Source organism: Thamnophis sirtalis, unplaced genomic scaffold (assembly GCF_051295495.1).
Source record: "Thamnophis sirtalis isolate CommonGarterSnake01/CBP01778 unplaced genomic scaffold, rThaSir2_p1.2 scaffold_6, whole genome shotgun sequence".
Classification (NCBI taxonomy): Eukaryota; Metazoa; Chordata; class Lepidosauria; order Squamata; family Natricidae; genus Thamnophis; species Thamnophis sirtalis.
The window spans coordinates 29,124,261-29,149,631 of record NW_028261386.1 but is presented as its reverse complement, the minus strand read 5'-3'; the positions used below and the strand labels follow the sequence as shown (position 1 = coordinate 29,149,631).

The 25,371-nt window shown below is 40.3% G+C and overlaps 2 long non-coding RNA genes across 2 annotated transcripts in view; both read left to right on the top strand.

The window, feature by feature from the left end:
- The window catches only part of LOC148044922 (uncharacterized), a 45,856-nt gene that overhangs the window by 844 nt on the left and 19,641 nt on the right, over nucleotides 1-25,371 (top strand). The gene's annotated exons all lie outside the window — the stretch shown is intronic.
- On the top strand, nucleotides 3,672-15,774 carry LOC148044923 (uncharacterized). Its single transcript, XR_015697139.1, has 3 exons — nucleotides 3,672-4,486; nucleotides 5,459-5,896; nucleotides 14,990-15,774. It is a non-coding gene; the product is annotated as an uncharacterized LOC148044923 (long non-coding RNA).

The window sequence follows — 25,371 nt, the reverse complement described above, 5'->3', positions numbered from 1 at the left end:
CAGGGCAAGCCAATGGACAGTGGTGGGGGGAGAAGAGGGGGTTACCCTCCTAGGCACCAGGCACACGCTGCTGCTCCTCCGGAGGGAGGCGGAGTAGTAAAAGACGCGGGGAGGGAGAGGCGTGCGTAAAGGCGCGCAACAGCCCAGGAGTGACCGCAGAAAAAGGAAAGGCACGCTGGAGGAGCAAGAAGACTTGATACGAAAGAAAGTATTCTGTAAGCCTTTAAAAAAATCAATTAGAGCCAGGAGGGAAATTTAAAGAGGAGGGGCGAGCAGAGAGAAAGGAAGAGACCGTAAAATGTAACAAGAAGTCAAATACCACTGCAAATGAGTGCTCTTCATAGAGTTGCTAGTAAATTGCCGCACAATTAAAAAGCAAACCAGCGGTAACGAACAGACAAAAGTGAGAGCATAACTACCTCACCTTTTAAGAGGTGAATACTTAAAAATTGTTTAAATAGGATCAGGCTCAGAGGTTATGCCATTATTCTCCGGACAAGTAATTACCTCGGAAGGAACCGGTATAGAACTATGGGCAACGCTGATTGTATGTCTGCTTTTAGCAACACAGGTACACTGCCTCGAATCATGGAAGCTCTATTTGATTTAGTATGGGTTACTATAGTGAAGAATAGAAGCTGGTACATTTTTCTTAAGATTAAAAACACCGTAATTCCTAAATGTTCTGTGGATTAAGATTCCCTTTTCCCCACGGTTGGAATCCTCGCTGCGTAAATCATACTAGTATATAACCAGAAAAATGTGTAAAGATTCAACTTTATCAATTATTTGAATAGCCCTCGTTGAATTCGGTGACACTCTTGAATAAACAGGAGCACACTTGGGTTGTAAGAATGTAATCCATTGTAAATAAATACAACTGTTACTAAGAGAATCTAAGGGGGATTTTTCATTGGACGCAATGGAACTTGCTTCCAAAGAGATTGCACAGGATCGCAGAACTCATTTTGCCAATATGCTTGCGACCCTGGTCCTTTACAATTAATCTAAGCAAGGTGAAGGGGAGGATTGTATAACAAGCTATTAAAAGCGCTGATCCTGCCAATTTGAAAAGCTGGGACTGGGGTCAGAGAACGGAGGTTCACCTGTTGCTTTGCTGGGAGGAGGGTCCTCCGACGAAACCTAGAAGGTAGTTTTGGAGACCGTGGCAAGTCTTTTATTATTAAGTTTGTGAAAGAATAAGTTACTATTTAGGTTTGTGAAATAAGTAATCCGAAGCTTTTAACCCACCCACCCCCCTAACCATGCACTGTCCAAAATATTTTCGGAATAAATTTAAAAGTGGGACATTTTTTAAAAGACGGTTGTCCCTCACAAAAAGACGATGTTTACGATTCTATCTATAATATCCTGAAGGGGGAACAGACTGGGGGGGGGATAATTAATGGTTTGTTAAGGTAGGGGGGATAATTAATGGTTTGTTAAGGTAGGGGACATATTAGCAACCATGAAGGTCTTGGATTTGGGGCTGGAAGGGAGGAAAAACATCTCTAACTCCAGGTCACAATATACAAGAGAAGGAAAGTCTAGAAAAGGGCTCCCAAGTTAAAAAAAAAACCTTCATTTTAAGAAAAGTGATAAGAATTAGCCCCACAAGTAGTGAAAGGGAAGGACAGTATAGGAAAGGTTTATTGAGTTTTCTCCGTGGTCAAAAAGGCCAAGTAAGAATTTCGCGAAGGTCTGACACCCATTGAGATGATTGAGGCTCATTCTTAGTTAATTGGCTATAGACGGCCATAGCCTCGGCATGAGGGGAGGAAGCAGCAGCAGCAGACAAGAGAATGATAACCAGCAATTAAAAACGACCACCGCCCTAATGTACGTATGTGAAAAGAGTTCCTCGTTACAGTAAAGAGGGTGGGAAAGCAGAAAAATCCCGCGCTGGGGAAAATGAAGTTTCTGCTGTTCACCTTCCAACCACAAAAACAAAAAGAGAGCCGCACGGATAAGAGATAGCTAAGCGCGGCGGCGGAGGGTGGATCGGTTGAAGAGCTGAGGCGGGCTGGAAGACGCGATGGGGCGAGAGGGTTCGGCGCCAGGCTTGGGCGACGCGAGCGGAGCGGGTGGCTGCGGCGGCCCCGTGCTTCCTTGTGGTGGGGGAGGGGCGGCGCGCGCGGGCATTTTCTAGACTGCGAAGTCCGCGCGGGCTGAAGGAGCCTTTCCAACGCCCCTTTCTCTGCCCCCTTCGCAGAGAGCACCTTTCAAACCATTCCGTTGAATAGCAATGAAGGCCAAGAAAGAGGAGTGCGAAGGTGAAGCCAACGGCTTGATGTGACTCGTGCGACGATCGATTGTGTGGTGGTGTTGTTTTGCCCTTTTTTAACAGTCTTGAATGAAGGGTGGGGGAAAGAAATCGATCTAGCCATTTCAACTTGGGAGGGGGGGAGCCAGCGACCACGCGTAGGGCCCTGATCAATTCTCTCCCCCTGAAAGAATCGAACTTGGCAAACACGTACGCACACGCACAGGCCACCAGCCAGCCAAAGTTGTGCATTTTTCGGGTCTTTTCTGATTTCTAGAGGAGAAAAGTCCGCCTGTCGGGTGCGTTTCCTCAGAAGAAAGTTTTGGTATTGAGAGCGTTTGCGGACAGGAACTTTTGAAAAGTGCTTCAGAGGCCGTTTAAAAATCTTTAATGAACGATTCTCCATTCCGTTCCCCCACTCATTCTTGGGCTCGGGCGTCGAATTTGTCTAATGTGCGCCCACTTGGGGCGCTCTCCTTAACACGCGCCTCACGCTCAGGTCCATCTTGCGGGGGGCCTACCCCTGAGTAAGACCAGCGAAGGTCAGTGGGGCATATTCCTGAGGAAGCATGCCCAGGATCTCTGTCAAGATGCCTTCCAATAGGCACCGCTCATCTTTAAAAACCCAACTTTTACACGCATGGTCCACGCGCCGAAATTAGCTGCGTCCAAACGAGTTGCAGAGAAACAGGCGCGCTTCGCCTCATTCTTGCACGAGCTTCCACGCGGACTCGGACACACGCGCCCACCTTCTTAACAAGCTCTGTTGGGTGCAGCAAGCTGCTTGCTGACCAGACAAGGGGCAAAACTGCCAACCCTCTGCACGCCACTACAAACGTTTCGACTGCAGATGTGCCCCGTTTTGAACCGAGTGTTTTCTCGCGACCATTGACTCCACTTAACAGAACTTATGAGCCGTTGGCATAGGATCAGGGTATAATTCTTGCTATCACCCCCAACAGAAAGATGTTTTTTTTCATCCAAACGCGTACCCGGAGAAGCTCAAAAGACCTCTTCGGTGTTCCCCTTCTCTGACACGCCTGCACAACCCCGGCCCTCCCATAAACGATTTTTGGTCCGAACGGAGAAGAAAGAGGCTCTCAGAAATCAGCAGATCGATTCTCTTGCCTAACACTTGCGGGGCTCCAAAGCATAACAGCGTTTTAGCCTCGGCTCTGGAGAAAGGCAAATGACGAATTTCCCGAGGAATCGAACGATCCCCGGGCGAGATGGAGTGGCCATCGGCGCCGCCTGCGAACAAGTTAATGACGTTGAATGGAAGGGGGTTCGAACTGACGCCTCCCCCCCCCCCAAATAAGTTTCTTCTCTGGTCAAGGGAACTTCGGAGAGAAAGACTGCTGCTGAATTTCGGGCGCGCACCTGTACCAGGGCATGGGAGAGAGGGTGAAGACGAATCGTGGCGATTTTACTGCCAGGGAAGCCACTTGCAGCCCGCCATTCCTCGGAGGTCATGCCAAATACGGCTAGTAGAAAGTTCAGTGTTTCTCGTTGACCTTGGTGTAATCGAGTTCCCGGGTAGATAGACGCCTTGAATTCGGCGGCTCCTTGTACCTTGAGCGGGGAGGCAAGGTCTTTCCGGGGCAAGGGGACGTTTGGGGTGGATGGACACTGCGCCTGGCAGACCCCGAGGTGATGCGCCTGCTGTGGTCTGTCCTGCAGAGTGATGCAGGCCTGTGGCTGCCAGTGCCTGAAGTCTGCTCTTGAGACTCGGCTTTGCGCGCCTCCACGTACGACAAGGGCTCCCCCTAGAACCGGCAAGCGAGATATTGCTGTGGAGAGAACAGCGGGAGGAGGCAACGGCGGTTTCCTAGGTTCCCTTTGCCAGCTTTCTGTCTTCCCTGGGCTCAGCGAAAGCCACGCGGAAGAAAAAGGCGCATTGAATGGGACAGCGAGCAGAGGCGCTCCCCAGCATCAACAAAATGCCCGCTCCCTTCCTTCTTTCCCATCCCGCCGCAGCAACTCGGGTCTCCTCCTCCAGCACTACCTTCCTGCAGTCAGCCTGAGTAGATGTTGACGGCTGAAAAATGATACCACTTGGAGTTACCTTAATGACAATCTGTGAATGTTGAAGATGAATAGTAAGATTAGATGGCAGCGACGAAAAAAATCGCCCAGTAAAACGAGACTGTGATGAGATGAAAAGATCCGAGAAAGAAATCAAACCTATAGATGGGTAGTGAGATACATCTGGTAGAAAATATGGTAAGGGGAAACAGGTGGGGAAGGATGTCATTGTGATATGGGCAAGAGTGCAGAAAATATGACAAATGCAGCTAAATGCACAGCTCTGTCGTAAAGAGAAAAAGGGGGAGGTAGTAAAAGCACAAAATGCAACTAAAGTTATCAGTGAACTAATATAGAAATCAGCCCCAAGGAATCAAAACAAATTCTTGCTTCCAACTAAAATAGCGTCAACTTCAGTATGTTAGATGAAAGATCTTTTGATATTTTTTTCAGCATGTTTGTCTTGCAAGCAAGGATGCTTATTTGGAAAGAAGTCTTTTGAAGTCAGTACAGCCTACTTGGAAGAAAACTGCTTTGAATCAGATGCAAAATGGGTACTCCAAAGGAGTATATGTGCAAATGAGAGTTAAATCCATTTGGAAGTACATTTAATATACACCATTATAAAAGCAAGCAAATAATTCTGTTCTTAGGTTTATGTCTCAAAATATGCATGTGCATATTTTTGTCCTTCTATCTGGAATACTAATCCAAAGCAAGTATGTTCCTTTAAATAAAATGGGGAAAAAGCCAGAATGAATTTACATTGTTTTGAAACATATTTAAAATATATATTCAGTGTGCATGAACACAGATTTTCTTCACACTACTGACTTACCTGTAGTTAACTTGGCCATGTATTATGCATTTAGCTCAAGTTTCTGATTGCCAAGATGCTCTAAGATAGCCATGCAGGCAGGATTTGCCAAATCACTTGGGTGAAGCTGCCTGGTTAGTGATACAGTATGTCTCACTAACCCAGCTATGCAATCTGGAGCTCTGTATCCTGACTGGAATCTAGCACTATTTGTGCTTTATTAAATTTTTCATGTTAGTAAAACTCCATATTTTTTCTTTTTTTTCTTTGTGCTACCTGTGTCTGTCTTTAATTCCCAAATAAATGCCACCTAACACCCCCCAAAAATCTTATTTTCATTTCTTTTACTGTAGGAAGAAACAATTAGAAATGAGGCGTGATTGGCAAGAAAGAAAAAATTAATAACATTTCATTTGGAAGACAAAATTAAGAAGGCAGTTGCAGAGACCCCCACCTCTCGGGGGCATGCTCCAGACACCTTTCTCTGTTCTACAGATATGATTGAGACAGATTAGCATTGATCATCCTTATTGTGATGGGTTACAACTGCCATCTCCACTTGTTGGTTGTGTTAACCAACTGAGTACTCAGTCTGAGTACAGACTGAGTACAACAATATCTTGAGACCAGAAATTCCCCAACCCTGATCAAGAGGCAAAACTGAGTTTAATGTGACTTGGGTGCTGCACGAAGAAATCCATCACAGAAACAAATGTCAACTTGCAAAGAGGAAATGTATACATCCATTTAACCCCTTTATATCCAGAAGTCTTATCTCTATCAAGCAGGAAGTAGTAAACAGGAGCATTCAGCTATTTTTCTACATTGTGAGAACATGCATAAAATGTATGTGTTGGAAATAATTTACTGCAACCGAAAAGTTGCAGTAAAATCAACTATGAATCTTGTAAGATCTTTAAGTCTTACCACATTCAAGAAAGGAGAAACTTTTGAAGGGTAGTAATTTCCATTGAACTCATTGTGTATCACTTATGAATAAACCTAAATGGCATTGGACTGCAGAATGTTTGCAACTTTAGGAATTCCATTAGCAAAGTCCTGCTCTATATATTCCTTTATGTTCTCAATAGGTTATTGGGTCAAGTTCCAAAATTAATATTGTTTTTTGTATAGAAGGAACCTGCCACATAGCATGCTGAGTAGATAACACCCTGATAAATTGTCCCCTCCCCTATATTTTACAAGTCTATACATGTCCTTTCTGCAGTGTGTGCATGGGAATATTTTAACATTTGGTATATATTGTGCAGAATGCCTAGGGAGAATGCAATCTAGTCCCAAATGATGGACTTTAGATCTCTTATTTTATTGGGAGATGTGACACCATTGAACTTAATTCTCTGCAGGCTATGAATAGATAGCACTTATGATCCCCCTTAATATGGGATGTCCAAGCCACAATATTTTCTCAGTCTGCAATGGAATAACAAATGTATTTTGTAGGAAAGCATTTAACATGACTTTTCAAGACTAATATATTAACTGATTAAAATGCACTTTTAACAGGTGCCAGGTGACTTCCCATCTAACCTCCAGAAGTCTATGATTACAGATCTCAGCATTGGGATTCCAAAATCCATTTAGGCTTCTTTTAAGTGCTGCCTTTTATCAGAACCTGTTTGCAGAAGAAGTTCAAATAAATTAAAGACAGTGTAATTTCAGTATTCTTCTCCCTACCCATCACTACCATTGGAAAAAAAATTCAAATGTAATATTTTACTTGCAAGCACATCAGCTTTCTTATTCTCAGATTTGGCTGGCTTACAATCTTTTTAAAGGTCCACAGGACGGAAACAAATGGTCATGTTGATTTGGAGTACAGAAGAGAAGAAATTGGTATACTCTTACCTGTTACCGTTCATTTTCTCAAACATGAAGATTTCTTCCTAAAAGCTTTGGTCTTGATTTTGCCTGCTTTAGTAAACAAGCTCATGGATCATAGCAAAGTCTAGTGAACCCAATTCCTATCTGTTGTTCATTAGTGAATCCAACTTTCCTAAACTTATAGTTCTATATGTGGTATTAAGACATATCTAGAAGTAAATAACTGCAAATTTTAGTAGTTTACTTCTGAAGAGAGCTTGAACTCAGATTTCAGAGGATAGGATTGAACTACTTTGGAAGAAATCTTGTAATATTATTTCATATCTGTGTGCAAAGTTGAAACAAGACAGTGAAGAAAGCATGTAACATCAAAATTAAATTTCCCACATAGTGCCCTCCAAATGCACCAAACTACAGTTCCAATCATTGTCAGCCATGTTTGCTAAAGCTTATGAAAACTACAGAATGACATGGGGGGAGGAGAGAAGCAGGATGGGGAACTTTAGTTAAATTCCAGAACAGCAACAATGTGTGGACTGCAGAGCTACTTCAATAGCTGACTTGCTATTTAAAAAAGCATCTGGTATACATCTGTACTGGGAAAATCGATACCACTTTCAGATTAACTGGCATAGCTTTCCCCTAACCCATTTTGGAAGTTATAGCTTGGGAAGAAGAGAGAATGTGTATGTTTTCTACTGGAAATTCCTCCTCTTCACTTTCAGAAGGGTGTGATGGCTAATCACTTCCTTTTGCCAGACTGAGTCTTTTTCTGATCAAGATGGAGATCTTTAATAGCCAACTGTCTTGCAGGATTGTTGTGTGAAAGATAAAATACATAAGAACTTTACTGTTCCCCCACAGTGACACTGGACTGCCTGCCATAACAGGGTAGAGAAGAAAACCGTATTATTTCCAAACAAAGATCCATGTAGTAGAAACTTTTTTATTAAAAGATAAAAAGATTTTATAAACTAAATCTTTGATTAAAAGATCAAAAAGTAGGTAAGCAATTTGGCAGAAAAAGTTGAAACAAAAGGCACTAGAGAATCCCCTTCCTGCATTAGGGACATTCAGGCCAGAGGTGAGCAGCTCTGGTTTGGGGGTTCTGCGAGTAGGTCCTTTACCAGAAAAAAATTGCTGTGTCTTCTTTGAGGATTGTTTTGCCCTCACACAGCAAACTCCTTCCAAAAACAAACACACTGAAGGGAGAATCCCAAAATGACTTTTCTGAGCCTTGCTTAATGGAAAGAGAGGAATCCATTATCCTGATTCAAAATGCAACTGGAAGAGACTTCATTACTAGACATAAATTCAATGGAACATCTTTTGAGGGGTCCTTGGTGCACTTCTGAGCTTGTTTGTTTTCTTGCAGACATTTCATTAGTCTAACTAATAACATCATCAGTGCTAGTAGTAAGGAGTGATATTTGCTGTCACTTTATTTTCTGGTGGCTGGCCAGTCTAGGTTTTTTGCACATGGCAGTTTCAAACTGGCTCTTTTATAGGGCATGACCCCATCAGGATGTTTACCTAAGAGATTTTAAAAGCTGTTAAAGCTGCAGCATGAAATCCTAAGGTCTTGCTTGGAGGAAAGCCAACCATAGGGAAGCTTGTTTTAAGATAAACATGATGAAACATATAAACCTGTATTTGTTGTTGATTTTCTATTGCAACTGGTCACTGATCATTGGAGTTGGAAATTTTGGTAAATTCAGTGAAACTTTTTGCTAAAGTTTGCAGTATTCAGATCTGAGCCAGACAGCATCTTTCTGTCTGGGAAGGAGGAGATCTATTTGATTTCAAATGGAGACTTCCTCCCAAGCTGGCCACTGGCAAGTTGGCGGCTGCAAGTTCTAGACCCATTTTGCAGTGTAAAGCAACTATTTCCAACCTAGCAATTTTCTGATGTTCCAAATCCACTTTAGCCATATTGGGACACTGTAACATTTTCCAGTCTGACAGAAGCTGAAAAGAAAAGGTTCCGGAGTTTAGAACTTGAAGCCAGTCAGTCGACAACTCTAGATTGAAAGAATATATACCTCCATACTACATAGCTACCCTTAAGGAACAGTCTCACTGGTTCAAACTGCCTATCATTGTAGTTTGCCATGGAAACTGCTTCTGAAGCTGATTTATCTATACCTAATGAATTCCACTGAAGGAACCATCAGAAATCAAACATCACAAGTGCAACTTTCATGGCAACTTTTGTGCAATTACATTTTTTCAATGGACTGTCCTTTTATAGCAGCTTTCAGCACATTTTGAGAAAGCATAATAAAGTTTTTATCCATCATGGCACTTTAATGGCCTAAAGGGGGGGGGAGTTATATTCTGGAATAAAATTATCAGCAGTATAAATACCATAATAAATAAATGAAGTTATTGGGGTTTTTTCCGGGCCATATATAAGGCCAGCATACAGTGATCAAAGAGTGGTTGTCTGGTAGTCAGAATGATCTGTGCAGGTATAAATAGCAGATAAGAAAAGGTCCTTGCCACTTGATCCTTTCACTGGAGATTATAGTCACTGAATTTCAGAATTCAAAACAAGTGCTCCTTTACTGAGCTATTGCGAGATCAGTTCAGACATCACGCTAAGGTGTGGTTGGCCTAATCCAACTGAGTAAACCATAAGGATGCACACAGCATGTTAAATCATAAACCCTGGCTTACAATAGCTAGGGTTATATGTCATGCAACATCCAAACTACATTTCAGATTGGAAAATCATGTGAACCAGATTTTTAACAAATCTTTTAAAAAATTAGACAAAGAGCTAGATTACAACTGGGATCAAGGAGAGGCAGGTTGCTGTTTCAGACAGCACTGAAAAGAGAACTGTGTGGCATGTTTACAAAGCTGCTTCTAAAAGTAATGGGTCAGAAGCTGACCCATTATCGGCATTTCATTTGCCAGTTCAATCAGCTCTTATACAAGGGAGGAAAGCACAGCACCATCTTGTCCTTCATCTCCAGAATTCAAGTTAAAAAGCTTCCCAACTTTGCATTTGCTTAGGGCCAAGGAGCTACAGGAAAAACAGTTGACTGAGGGAGATACAATTGCACTTTTCAAGTAACTGAGTGATATCACCTAGAAGAAGGCCAATCTGCTTTTTATTGTTCCAGGAAACCAGACAGGAATTGTGGTCTTTAGTTTCTGGAAGGCAGATTCTTGTTAAGCATTAAGAAAAACCTATTAAGTAATCTGTTAATGGAACATATTACTAAGGGAAATGAGGAGATCCCCTTTATTGCATTTCTTCATATGGAGACTGGGAAGCCATCTCCATGGGAAACTGTGACTGGGATTCCCGCACAGAGCAGGAGTTTGGACTAGTGAAACAAACAAAATGTTAAAAAGTTAAAATATTTATGTAATTACTTATCAAGCACATCTAAATGATATTAAAGCAACCAAAATATATTTACAATCCCCAAAGCATGTCACAATTTTTGAGCACCCCTAATGTTTGAAAGTTGAAAATTTGACATGCCCTAAAACATTAACTGACTTTTCCAACTCTGGGATTCCTGGGCAGTGTTAGTTCTAAATTAATAAAGAAGTACAATACCAACACAAACTCCAGTATTCTAATGCAGTGGTGCTACCCAAACCTTTAGGTTAGTTTTTTTTTGGGGGGGGGGGGTTGGTGTAGGGTTGTGCCTTACCCACAATGTCCCCATAATGTGCTTGTAAAGTAGATTGAGCTAAGAGATAGTGGCTAAAACCCATGAGTTTTATCACTGAGAGGGAATTGTATACAGGGTTTTCCACCTTATGCCTTAAAAATTGTTCTGCTCTCCAGGCACATCCGTTGATCCCTATCAGTAACTGTTCATAAAGCCAGTGCAAAGGAATTGTAGGAAATGTAGTTCAAAACATGTGGAAAACACCATGCTGCCAATCTATACTATACTATTCCAATGCCAGCAGCACAATAAAATTTAAAAGCAGCATAATATATATTTGCATAACAGAACCACCAAGCTAAATGCAGCCTCCCAGCTATGCCAGGAGCTTAATACAGACCATGTATTTATTCATTCACTTGTTTTGTCCTGCATGATGAAGCTATATTTAGCTTGATGGGTCACACATCAGGCAGATCTCTGATTCAACACTTGGAATTGCCTCTTTGTGCTTCCATGAAATCTATCTTAAAGAATATTGTTTTTATTACCTCAATATCAAATTGAAACTCAGGGTGATAATGTTGACCTCACTTACTCAAGCAGAGATTTAGAATTGTCCCAAAGTATTTGTTCCTGCAACAACTGTGCACTGATCTTATAAAAATAGTGCAATTACATTTATAATGAAAGAATATGCTTAGGTGCCTTTAAGAAACAACTATATATCCAAATTCTGTTCTTTAAAAAATGGACTAGGTTACACCTTTAAATGTGTATTTGAAAAGAATGGTGACATACATTATTACAATTAAAAGTGGTAGTAAAAAAACATTTATGATATAGGAGTTGTTTCAGGCTTCCTTAAGTTGGTTCCATTCAGAGGTTTTTGCCTACAATTCCCATCACACCTAATAAGGCTCATGAAACTACCCAAAACATCCAGGCAGCTCCTGGTTCTTAATACTGGCAATTGGGGGGGGGTGTCTTTTTTACATATTTAATTACAGTTCAGTCTGATAGAAATTGCCACAGAAAACTTTCAATTGTATAGAGTGCTGCTAACTTCTTCATAGAGTTGAAGAGTGATGATGTAAAAGAAGGAACAGTTGATTATGGTATTCCAAATGTTGAATTACAGAGTCCTTCTACTGGCTGTACTCCCTAAAAACATCATCAACTATAGTTTACCAAAGTCTGGAATACCATAGCTTGTGTTTGCCTAATGAAGGGGAATTTCTTCAGTTTTTTTCAGTCAACAACTCTTTCCCATGTGTCATAGGTCAAAATGCAAGTAGTAAATATTTCCCCTAACCTGGACATCAATTGTAAGAATCAAATAAAGGAGAATATTTGTAGCTCAGGGTTGACATGAGGGATCCTTGGTCCTCTTTAAGATGGGTTGTTTTCTTGCAGATTTTTCATTACCCAAAGTAGGTAACATCATTAATGCACTGAAGATGTTAACCTAGTTTGGGTAATGAAATGTCTACAAAGAAACAACCCAGCTCAGGGAACACCAAAGACCCCTCATTGTAAGAATCATAATAAATCAATTCCCTTCCCCCCCCCATCCACCTTTAAATCCAGGTGTGTTTTTTTATTAGCCACTCTAAAACTAACTAGGTTATCAATCATTAAAGGACTCCTTCAACAAAAGCAAAATTGTGCATTATCTTCCAACACACCCCTGTGAGGTTGTTTATTCACTGGGCTGCATGGCTGAAAATCTGATGAAAATTCTCCTAAGTCAAAGGCCAGATGCATATGGTCAACTTGCTTAGCTCATGAGTGGGCCACTGACAATTTCTTGAAAGCAGGAATGCACAGCACTATCTTCTACTTGCCGGAATGTTTTCTGGCTTATGCGAACTCAAGTAATGCTTGCTATACTTCATTTCACTGCAGGCAGGCCTTTCCATTCCAGCTGTTGGGAGGAAAGGTACTCCCACACCTCCTCTCAATGGTCACTGCCTCTGCAGTGACTTTTTTTTTAACATTCACAAGTGGAACAATGAAAAACTGGAGTTTTCTTGTTTTGTACAAGTTTACTGATGGAACAAATAAAGGATGGACTTTTAAAAAAAAAAAGTGACAGAAAAAGTCCTGACAGAAAAAAAGGCAAAATAGAAGTCTTGTTATCCTTTTCTTTTTAACCTTCCAGGGGAAGAATGTTTAAAAAAACAGGAGCTGCAGTAATGGCAGCCTGAAGGCTGTTTTGAAGATAGAACATCAGGCTTCACCTTGGCCAAAGCTGAGGCAGAGTTTGAAATCCAGAAAGGGGTTTCTTAAGCCAACCTCATTTTCAGCCAGTTTATGCATGGGAGACAAGCAGCTTAAGGCTGCAGTGCGGAAAAGCTTTAATACCAAAATTCTTGACACTCCTGGCACTCAACAGTTGTGAAAAATTGTTCAGTCTCTAACCATAGAGTAGCTTTTCTCAGATCTCTGCAGCAGTCTGAAGCTACAAGGTATACTTTCTTTTATTTTTTATTTTTAAATAATTTTAAACTCTGTTTTATTTAGGTGTTTATTAAATTTGTTTGCCTCCCTTCTTATTGCAAAGCAACTTTGGGGAGCTTACATCGTTATGTTGGCTAACTAGGGCCAGAAATTTGAGATGGGTGGCCATATAAATTAAACAAATAAGAAAACATATGAAAAGGAATTGGTGCAAACATGCAACCTGTTAGAATCAAGTAATTTCTTTCAACTGTAGTTCTAATATCGTTGCAAAAAATAGGTTTATAAATCCATTTGTGGGTCATTATATATAACTAATGAGTTATGTTCAGTTTTTATTTAATTTTTGCTCCTCTGACACCCAAGTGAGTAAAATTAAACTGATATGGAAGTTATTGACATTAGAAGAAATCTATTAACTATAGGAAGTTTTGTTAATAAAATCAATAATAAAATTAAGATATTAGAAACTATAGTTTTTAATGTCTAGAGTACTATGGGTTGCCCTATCTAATGTAACTTTTCCTCATAATCTCTTTCATCAGATTTTATCTCCCCCCCCCCCTTTTCAGTTCTGCAATAATCTTAAAATACGACTGGATCCTACATTTCATCAAAGATATTACAATATTCAGGATTTTAATGTTTTTCCAGTGTCCAACATTTTTTTTAGTAGCAGTTGCTCAGCAAATCACATTTTTCTTCAAGTAATCCGTCCAAATTCCAAGATTCTTGAAGAACAGATTTACTTCCTAAGTGCTTCTTGCCTGCAAGATGACTGGTAGAAGAGAATTGTCAGGTCAAGGGAGTAATTCAGACTTTCTCAAACACCCATACATTTAGATTACATTTTCTACATTTAGAAATTGAAGCTAATCTATGTTTGGAGACAAGGAGGGTCTAACTTTGCTTACTAAGGACTGCATCTCTCTAACTTTTCTTTGTTCAAGGAAGCTGAGCGCTTGCCAGATATGTTTGTAAGTACATAACACGTTTTTCAAATCACAATAACCAGATTTGCATAAATTGGTAAGGCAAAACCAACAGTCCTCATTATGGCTTAGTGCATACATCCTGCTAAACTCTGGGCATGGAGGGGTTCATTAATATGTGTGGCCTTCAACTCAGAACTCACAATTGAACGACCACATACAAAGTTGTCAAATTTGAAAAACACTGCAATAAATATTTAGATTTAAATGGAAGGACTAAATGGCCACAGGTATCTACCACTTCCATTTTTAAAAAGGCTCAATTTTCCTTTGGAGAAAGAGAGTGGGATCAGGGACAATATGTAATGGCTCTTTTAAAAAAAGCTCAAGGGCCAAATTTCCAAAATTGCAGCTTTTCTCATCCCTGTGCAACATGCTGCTTTTAGCATCGTGAAACTGCTTCTCCTGGACTAAGTGTGACTTGGACGCCCTGGCTTTGGCCAGTCATCCCCCTCCCAGCATTGTGGGAATCATTGAAGGAGGGGAAAGAGAATAGCAAAAGCAAACTGGTTTGGATCTTTATCAGTTAGGATAAAACCTGAATCCTATACTTTAAAGAGGACAGAATTGAAGATTTGCTCGGAGTAAAGGAGAAATTCTATTGAATTTGAGAAATCTCCATGCACATGGCAGACTAGAATTTGTATCTTATTGAAGGCTGTAGCTAAAGGCAAACAGCACAACCTCAGTGAGCAATCTCTGTCAGATGCCATTTCTTTTCTTCTGGGACTGCAACCTCTTTAACATTTATACACATATGGAATGTGACTGGGCTAATTATCGTCCTGGAAATTCTTGGCGTTTGTTGCATGACACTTTTGGCAAAAATCATGCACTTCGGGTTTCTCGTTGGTAAATAAATTCCATGGTGCAGGTTTTACAAAGATTAGCAATGTATTTGAGCAACTGCTTGTGTATGATCTCTTCATTTTTTTTCCCTTTAAAGCAGAGGATCTATATTTTGCAGTTACCTTTCCTGACTGTAAAGCAATCACGGAAAACTGCAGGAGGCCCCATAAATATGCAAATCGCCGAGAGATAACTGGTTTCAATGGTTCCGCCTTCAAGTAGAAGGATGCCAGCCAAAGCACTTCCATTCTGAGTAATTTATATGTCAGTGGTGCCCCCTGCTGTATTCACAAGCTGTCCACGGAAGAGGAGGCAAAGCGTTATGTGAAAAAACCTCTTTCAAATCTAAGATCCATCAGTATTTTTGTCACAAAATGTTATTTTCAGAAGGAACAGAACATAAGTATAAAAATTGGCTTAGACCAAAATTCTAGGGAAGCGAAAAAGTACAAAGAAATTTACCAGAAGGGGATCTCTACGTAGTATGAAGTTATGTGAGGCAACTAAAAGCCCTTATTTAATCTATCCATCCTCTAATGTATGTTACAAAATTTATTTACAATCTAATTTGCATTTATTTTAAAAAACATGTCACTATATTAAGATCCACAGGAAAGATCTATAGTATATTATGATTGCTTTTAAATTACAGGTTCAGCCAATATATTTGCATATTAACCTAGTCATTTTTAAGGCTGTCCTAGCTGTCCAGCCCTTCAAAAAATAAAACTTCTTCCACTTCACTCACTATTTCTTCCTCAATCTCTCCCTCTCTGTCTAATGTACCTGCTCGTAAAAATGTAGCTGTATTTGCCCATGGCGCCATAATCTCATTACTGCTAAAACAAATTAAAGGCTATATCTTTTTATTTTTATAGCCCAAGACAGGATTGGTTGAGTTTGGTCATTTGCTCTTGTATTAGCGAGAAATTTAAATAACACTTCTGTTTGTTGCCCTAATGATGTGCATATTGGAAAGATAGAATATAAACAAGAGACAAAAATTCTGAGCCATTCCCTTTCTGTGCTTTCCTCTGGCGAGCCATTAATAGAAGTTTGTTTGTCAAAATAAAATTCTGCAGGTCATTATTCCAAAAGATTGGGGGGGGGGGGATGACAACATTCACACAGCTATCTTATCTAAGAGTAAAGGATATAAGCAGATTTGCAATGATTTTAGTCTCTGATGCTCTATAGTGCAGTGCTCTCCACACATCAGAGAGTATCACAATATCGTTCACACCCTTGACGGTCTATTGAAGACATAATATCCATTTTAAAAATTGCCTGAAATGTATTAACATGACGCCGCCATCTAATGGATCAGGAGGCATCCTCCTCTTTATCAAATAATAAAAAGTGTTATAGGCCAGTCTATCATGTCATCTTACACCCCCGTCTAGGAGGACTGTTTTATGTGTGGGTAGCTTTTTTAAAAAAAACAACACAACCCAACATTACAGCTAACTACAAGACTGGGGAGAAAAGGATGGCAAATGACATTATAAGATGCTTAAATATTTAACTTCTAAAATCCCTACTGAGAGCACAGGTGTGAATGGGACAAAGGTAAAAATGAACACTGAAAATTCTGAGTTCTTTTCCTCTTCAACTATATATATTGCCTTGTTCACTGTTGTTTGCTTAACCTTGGTCTGAGTAAACCACAATTGGCTGGAACTGCACAATAATAATCTGCACACTAAGCCACAAACCAGTTAATAGGACTCCAAAACACACCAAGCCAAAACTAAACAAGCCACATAATATCTTAATATATATATAGGCCTAGCTTGCTTTCTGAGTGATGGATAAGATTGAGAGACTCCACAGTTCTGGCTCCTCTTTGACATCTACCGTGCTTCTTAAAAACATTTTTCTATGAAAACAAAGGTTGTTGTTGTTGTTTTTTTTTGAAGGGAACATGAGAATCATTCCAAATGTAGTATTTGGTTTTCATGTGATGCACCACTGGATTCAAGCAAACACCACTAGAATCTAAGGGTCAGCAAATTGAAACACCATTGCGTAGATAACTGTGCATAGCTACAATTATCATTTATAAGAAACAATAGGTTCATTTCTTGTACCATCTCAAAACTAGCATTAATTAATGTATCTTCTAAGATGATGCTCACCAAGTAATATGCATTTCAAATATTTTTAGATGGCTTTTTAGGGCTCTACCATCCCAAAGCCAGAGAAATTGTACTATTAAGTGATTATATCAGATATTAAGAATTACTTCATACACAAATTCTCCGGGTATTATGGAAGTCCTGTGGAAGGATGTTCTATTGGTTCAGGGCATTCAAATAGCTTCTTCAAGATGATTTAGTGTAGCCAAAAACAATTTATAGTTTTTTGTACTATTTATTTGTTTTATAGCACAAGACCTGAACAAAAACTGTCCCCAACTTTTCCAAATTAGAACTGCTCTTGGAATAAAGTCAAGATCTATAGAATGTCCCCCCCTCCTCCAAAAAAATCTGGTCTTTTTAGAATTTCATTATTTATTGCTATTTTTATTGCAGGTTTTATGCAGTATTTATTGCAATTTCTACAGCAAATTATTGTTATTGCCTGGTTTATTGTGCTTTCCCTCCTATTGGCTTTTACACATTTTAATTAGGATCAATGTATTCTGCCCAGAGAAGCATGTTTACTGAAGACCAATAAATAAATACCAATATCCAGTATATCCATTGTGCAACTAAAGTTATATGAACTGGTTTTGTTCTGGTTTTTACCAATCTTGAATATGTGGACAGCTGCACTTTGTTTTAGCTTCAAGCATTTTTTATTTAGAACCAAATAAAGCAGAAGCACACTTTGGAGATAACCATAATGTGAGAAAAAGTAACTAAGTACATTCATCAAAAATAGTTAACAATTAAAAACATCATAGTTTTCCAAATTATTGAAAATGTAATGGCAAGATAAAATCCATTAGGGCAAACAAAACATGATTGTGCTCATACCTACATTCCAGATGGATCTCTTATCTCCATTTTTTCATTCCTACCCCAAGTTTCATTGCAGGGAATGCTTTTTAGAGAAAACAGACATTGAAAGTTAGAATTCTCAACCTCTCCCTCTCCAAAATAATGCCACTTACATCGTGTCCCTCACTTTTCAGAATTGCATACAACTATTTAATGTAGAGGCTGCTTGATATTATCTGTATCTGTGAGCTGTCAGTGAGGGCTGCATATTAAAACATCTGAGCAGCTCTATCCAGCTAGGATGATCATTTAATTCCAAATTCATTAACCCCTATTATGCACTCCTCAAATCTAACTTACAATGGCTGGCATTTGATCTCAGAAGAGCTAGAAGTCCTACTTTGGAATTGTATCCAGTCTGGGAATTTAAAAATATGTTTCATGTAAATCATTGCAGTTGTTGATCTGTACATTTGCATCTGTACATTTGTTCATGGGCAGATGGTATTAAAAATGGGTCTGCTTGCAAAAATCCTAGAAGGAAGAGGCTGCTTGATAGAAGGAACAAGGGAACTTTACTGCATTCTAGTGATGCATTTCTTTCACAAACCTGAGTCATATTACAAAAGGTAACTGATTGATTGAAATCCTATGTATGCCATAAAAGGAAATCAGCCTATACAAGCCAACTAATTATCATCTAATTAAAAACATTATGATTGATTTATTGTATGAATTTTAATGAAGATTGTGACCTGACTTCTTCTTATCTTGGAATAAAACTGGATTCAAAGTTAGGTTGCAAGACTTTTAATCATTGGTTGTTGCCTAAACCTCACTTTCCTTGTTCCATACCTCACACTAAACCTTTAATCATTGTTTATAAACCATACTAGCTGAGTTGACATGGCGACAAGAGAGACCCAAACAAGCCACATTATGATATACCATGGTCTAGAAATTCCAAAAGAAAAGTGAGAAGTAAATCTAGTGAATAAATACATGAAGCCAATCTAAAAGCCTTGCAAAACTCTATGGCTATGTTTCTGAATTGACATGTGCAGGCTTTTTATGTGCACAAATGGGTATATGAACAAATCAATAAAGAATCTTATTTGCTAGCAGCATTTCACATGTTCATGGAAGAAGTTATGCCATGATGTAACAGGTTCCTTTGGAATTCTCAAACCCAAACTTGTGCGAGAATGTAATCACTGCAGCTAAAGCAATGTAAAGAAAACGTCTCATGAATAGAGGTCTATCATATGTTAGTATAAAAATAAAACTCTTCAATTCTACGTATTTGAAGGTAGTATTATATGTTTAACCCAGTGTTTTTCAACCACTGTGCCGTGGCACACTAGTGTGCCGTGACATAGTGTAAGGTGTGCCGTGGGAAAAACACTTTATATATAGTCAATATAGGCACAGAGTTAATTTTTTTAACTATTTCTAATGGTGGTGTGCCTCGTGGTTTTTTTCATGAAAAAAGTGTGCCTTTGCACAAAAAAGGTTGAAAAACACTGGTTTAACCTATCCTGATTACTAAATCTTGCAGACATAATCCAAATCTAAAATGATCAATTGGTAATTGGTGCCTAAGAGGAATCCAATTCATAAATATGTGAATTGTAACAAAAATGAATTGTACAAGTATTTCATAGTCAATTTTGTTTTCTAAGAATCTTAAATCTGATCCCTCTATACACAAAACACACCCTTCTTTGTCATTCTTGCAACTTGCAGATGTCATCAACATATTCAATGTGTGTGTGCAAGTGTGAGCATGTGCACACAAGAGAATCTTTTTTTTCCAGGCACACTGCTAGAGAGAGATGTGAGTGGTCTCTCCCTCCATCCTTCCCCTCTCATTCTGTCTCTTTAATGTAGCCAAATAACAATTTTAGCATTCAGATGAAGTGATTTCATTCTCAGACTGCTTTTTCTATTAGATTTGATTTTGAGAAGCCCCAGTGGGTGCCTCCAAGGCAAAGAACTATCTTTGAGGCAGCTACAGATTCAATAGCAGCCTGAGCTAACCTTGACCTTTGCCTCTAGACCCTGTTCCATCTGGTGCAAGCCTAGGGTTTTCCTTCCCCCAGGCCGCAGAGTCCTCCTCCTCCTCCTGGCTTCACAGTCAACATTGATCAAGGCAGAATCCAATGCACCCCCCTCTGCTTTATTCCTCCTCTCTCCCCTTTCTTTTTTCCAAGGGCTCGGGCAATGCGTGCAAAGAACACCACATTTCAATATATGGAAATGATCGAGCTTCTTATGCAACCATAAATCTACTTGTGATGTGATCCCCCCTCACCTCTGAGAAATCTTCCTTTCTACCATTCCTTCCTCCCCCAACCTCCCCCCCTCCTCCCAGTCTCCCCTTAGGATTTGGTATTATAAGCTATTCATGACATACTTCCACCCCATCACCACTCGGGAGAAAATAGCAAAAAGCTTTTTGGCAGGCAGAATCCACTACTGTCCAGCAAACTGCATTGCATATCATTGCATTCATCCCACCTGCTCTAACCTTAAAGGTTTTTTGATATAATTCCACCAACTCTACATTGTTCTTAGAAATGTTGCTTATTTGTTTACTTGTTTTAAGAACTGGGAACCATAAGAAAACTGTGAACCAGTTTGGGGGGGAGGATTATTTAAAAATTGAAAATTATTTATGCAGCCCAATATGATGTGGGCTCAAACTAATGAAAGTCTTGTTTAAATGCAAATGTTTTTTTATTATCAACTTGCCAACAGGACTGCATTTTCAAAAGGAAGTCTTCAGGACAACCTGGCTTGTCCTCAAACAAGTATGCAAAAGGAGTGTACTTTCTTTAAAACCGTGCCCACTATGTTTATGTGTTTAGGATTTCACTTGAAGATAGACTCAATATCTGTGCAGAAGTTCAGCCCGGCTGAATCCCAGGTAAACTTGTGCAGAGAAGGCAGCAACAGGATGTAAATCTATTTACACTTACCTGGGAATAAAAGCCATTGAATTCAGTGGACTTTACTTTCAAGTAGACACACACAAAGCCGGACATTCATGTAAATAACAATTTAATAGTAAATCTATAATAAAAGAATTAAAAATTAAATTTCTAAAATTGTAACTCTACTGGACTGTAAAAAAAAAGACATAAAAACACTTGATGCTGCTAAATAATCGTTTGAACAACTCCTGTTGTATTTCCACTGCCACGCAAGAATAAGAATATAAGGTCAGACCCCGGAAAAGGATTTTTTTTAAAAATAACAACCCAAGTCCCAAAATATTCTGTATATGATTTAAAAAATCCCCATACAGCTCAACTCTCATTTAGGAGGGGTGAGAACGAGAATAAACGAAACCAATTCACGAGTAACGGGCGGCCTTTAAAGGAGATGACCTCGCACCCTGCTCAGAAACGAGCAGTACCCGCGTAGGACTCCGCAAACATCGGGCTCCCGATCCTTGTTCCCAAAAGAAATGCGCCCTGGCCTATTTGAAAGGAAACCCAGCCTTACTCCCGAGGAAACGAGCAGAAAGATCGCAGCCGTCCTTACATGAGGATCCTACCCTAGCTTTAAAAACCCGGCGTCCGCTTCCAGAAGCAACCGGCGAAGCTCGCTTAGGTTTTACTCCCGAGTAAACCCACTGCGCCAGGCTAAAAGCGCCCTCCGCCCAAGGTCAAATGGCAGCGACTTCTTAAGGGCTTTCTTCCGAGGAAAGGCGGGTAACCTGGGGCTAAGCAAGCTCTGGATTTCTCTGTGCGAAAGGCACACAAAGGAGGACGGGCGAAGGAAGGTGGGAAGAAATTTACAAGCGGCTTTCTTGGCGAGCCCACCTGTCTCCGCCATTGAGCCTTCGCCCTCCTCCTTTCCGAGACCAGGCCGGGCTCACTTCTTCGGCCGCACGTCAAGTTAATCCAACCACACTTCCTCTTGGGAAATCGTGGTGCAAAGATGTAGTAGAAGAAAGGAAAAAAGGCGGGGGGGGGGGAGAGATGCGATGTCACGTGGGAGTCACCCTGGCCAAGCGCAGCGGTGGCGGCGGCTGCAATAGCAACTCTTGGAAGAAAATTGCCTTGCTGGCCGCTTGGGTGTATTTCAATATATGGAAATGACCAGCGGCTTCTGCAATAAATCAACACGTTTGTCATCCTCTCCCCCCACCCATTTCTCCTTCAATTTCCTTATTTCCCTTCCCCTCAGATCTTTCCCGCGCTCAAACACCTTTCTCCCCCCCCCCCTTTGTTTTTTTGCTTTGCTCTGGAATTGCAGTAGCCGGGTCTTGGTATTCCTAAATTCCCATTTAATTCATCTTTGTGCAATTTGTTGATGCTGGATGTTCAGAGCCGTTGGTCTAAACAACCGCGTTTTTATCGCCAAGAATGCGCGCCTATCTTTTATAAATAATTATTCTGAGCGATTGCATTGTTAGACGGGAGAGTTGCTGGTCCTTTCACAACTGCCTTAATTGCAAAACTTGGCGTAGGGGGGACGAGCTGCAAATTGCGGACTCACAACCACAAGCAACAAAAAAAATTCAGTTCGTTCTTCTGTGTGCGTCGCGTTTGCAATATTCGCTCTAACATTCCTGCGCAAGAGAAGCTTTTCGGGACCATTTTACTCTACGGATGAGTCTTGCGTTTGGAGTGCGCATTTGTTTGCATGCTTTGAAGCGTAGAAAGGAGGAGGAGGAGGAGGCGGTCTTTTTTTTTAACTTGCTGGCGCACTACACGGCGGAAGACGGCAGGGACTAGGGCACTCTAACTTTTCCAACTGCAGTAAACGCAGCCGGCGTTTTGAATGGAAACGCTTTTCTCTGATCCCGGAGCCGCCTTCGTTTGGAGTCATTTACACTAGCCGTTCGGCTCCTCCCCCACATCGCGTACTTAATGTTTAAATTGCTTTCATGGTTTCTGCTTTTCTTCACCGCTGACGCGAAGGCAATCATTAGCCGAGGCAAGACAGAATCGCGCGCGATATAAAGATGTTAATTTGGATTGGAAAGGAAAAGGACAGCATTTTAATGACAGTTGGGCAGCTGTTCAAGAGAACAGAGAGGGACGTTTTAGATAAATAGGATAAGATAGGATCGCTGGAAGGGACCTTGGAGGTCTTCTAGTTCAGCCCCCCCCCCTCAAGAACCTATACCATTTCAGATAAGTGACTGACTAGTTGATGGAGGGTTGACGGAGCGCCCATGATTTCTGAAGGCAACCTGCTCCATTGGTTAATTGTCCTCACTGATAGGAAGTTTCTCCTTAATTCCAGGTTGCTTCTCTCTTTGATTACAGCAATTTCCAACCATTGTTTCTTGTCCTGCCCTCTGGTGCTTTGGAGAATAATTTGACCCTCTCTTCTTTGTGGTAGTCCCTCAAGCAGTTTGGTGTAGTGGTAAAAGCATCATTTAGAACTGGTGATGCTTTAGGCACAATCACTAGGAGTCAACACTGACTCAAAGACAATCCCTACCCCACCTCAAAAGATTAGACTAAGGGAACTGTGGGAGCCAAAAAAATTCTGCTACACATCAAAGCTAACCCAGGCCTTACTTGAGATGGTGTCCTCTAGATATTTTTGAATACATCTCCCATTACCCTCAGCAAATATGAAAAATGTTTTAAGGATGAGGGGGCTGTAATCTAGAAGATCTGCAGGAATTTACATCTACTCTGTTGGAAGACTAGCCAATGGCAACTAGAATAAAGAAAACATACTCTTAATCAAGGCTTGCTTTATATATGCATGTCTATATTTAGAATTTCTCTCCAGTCTTGATTTTTTGTAACTGGCAACTAGGAATGTGTATCTGGGACATTAAAACTATAAAGGAGATGGAAGGAACTCTGTTTAGTTGCAAGAGAGAGATTCTGGAGATGCACCTGAAGCCTTCTGGACTATGGTTTTCTTTTCCAGACCTTAAAACCTGTTAAAAACGGTTAGTAACTGCAACTGTGACTTGCAAGTTGATGCTTTGCTACACAATTTCCAGGCTTTGCCTTTTTGACCATTATTTTTTTAATGAAATTGGGTACACAAATGTTACTGGGTCAGTGAGTGCTGCTTGAAGGACTCAGGATGTTAGGCAAAAGATAATGGTTGATGTTATCCCATTGAAAAGCATTATGTGCACATATTGTAAGTTTTGCAACTGTGATTTTTGATTGGAGTTCATACTGATGTGCAGTTCAGTCTAGTGTCAAACATAGATTTGGCGTGTTGGGATCATACCCCACTTACCTACCAGTGAAAAGAAAGAGAGAAAAGAAAGTTGTGCTGTTGCCTAAGGTGAGGACTGTTCCTTGTCTGCTGTGAACTTGCATGAAACAAAGCCAAGGAGGGTGTCTACTGAATGATAGAACTGCCATAGTGTAACTGGCCAATGGTTTGGAGGCTGCCTTGGTCTGCTGGACTAACAGTCTTAAACAGACTTCCTGTGTGGTTTGTGGCTATCAAGCATCTGTTTTTCAAACTCTCCATATGGGAATACCTCAACAGAAGGAAGGGATTTCATTTAATGGCTGAGCACGTTCCTCATGAACTGATGTTTTAAAACTGTGGGGAACCCTTTTGACCGAAAAGCAGAGTAAAAGTTCTTTTTTAAAAAATGACTTGTTTGTCTAAACATTACAGGTGGCCTAAGAGGGCTATTAATTTAGGTTTACACACTACACTGAACAATCAAGTGGTTTACCTACTTTTGGGCTGTGTGTTGGATGAGCCCAGTCCATTGTGTTTTATTTAACACCATGATTTGGCCATCTAGGCAATGCATGAACCAAGTTGCATTTATGGAGGATTTATGAGTCAATAGTTATATAAAACTTTCATTTACTGTATTAAGCCACTGAATGCCAGGTACATGAGAACAACTGGGAATTGTGGTAGTTCTTGTGAGTCTTCCAAGAGGTTTTTTTTTGGTGGGGGGGGGGGTTGTTAGATGTATTTTTGGTTTGTTTTCAGGAGTTCTTATTTTCCATGTTTTGCATTCAAAAAGTGCCAGCTGCAATACCAGGCAGTTCCTGATAAAATGGTACCTAAGAAAGCAAAAGGCTTGAGGAGCTCCCATTAACCTGAGCTTGAAAACACACTGCTGGAAAGAGCAGCACTGCTGAGTTTGTGGTCTTGGTTCTGTGTTTTCCTTCTTCCTTTCCAGGTGCTCATTGTAATAAAGCAATTGAATGTCTCTCACTTGGGCAAATTGCAAATTAAATAAATGATATTTAACTTGAACAAGAGAAATTTGTATCCCAGTTTTTATTCTGCAATGGAACTCCAATGTTGATCTGAAGCTAATCACTTCTCAGGATAATCTTCATGGTGCTGCTTTAAGCATCAAATAAAATCATTTTACATGCTTGTCTTTGATGCCTTTTGGAGTAAAATATAAAAACAACTCTATCTACACTTAACTCTTATCTGTACATCTGATTTTGGTGAGTTCAGTGGAAAAATCATCTGTTTTGCAGTGCTGTGTTTTTTGGGGGGGGATTTATTTCCACAAGATATCCCCCAAATTATAGTGTACATTTTCTAATATACTTGT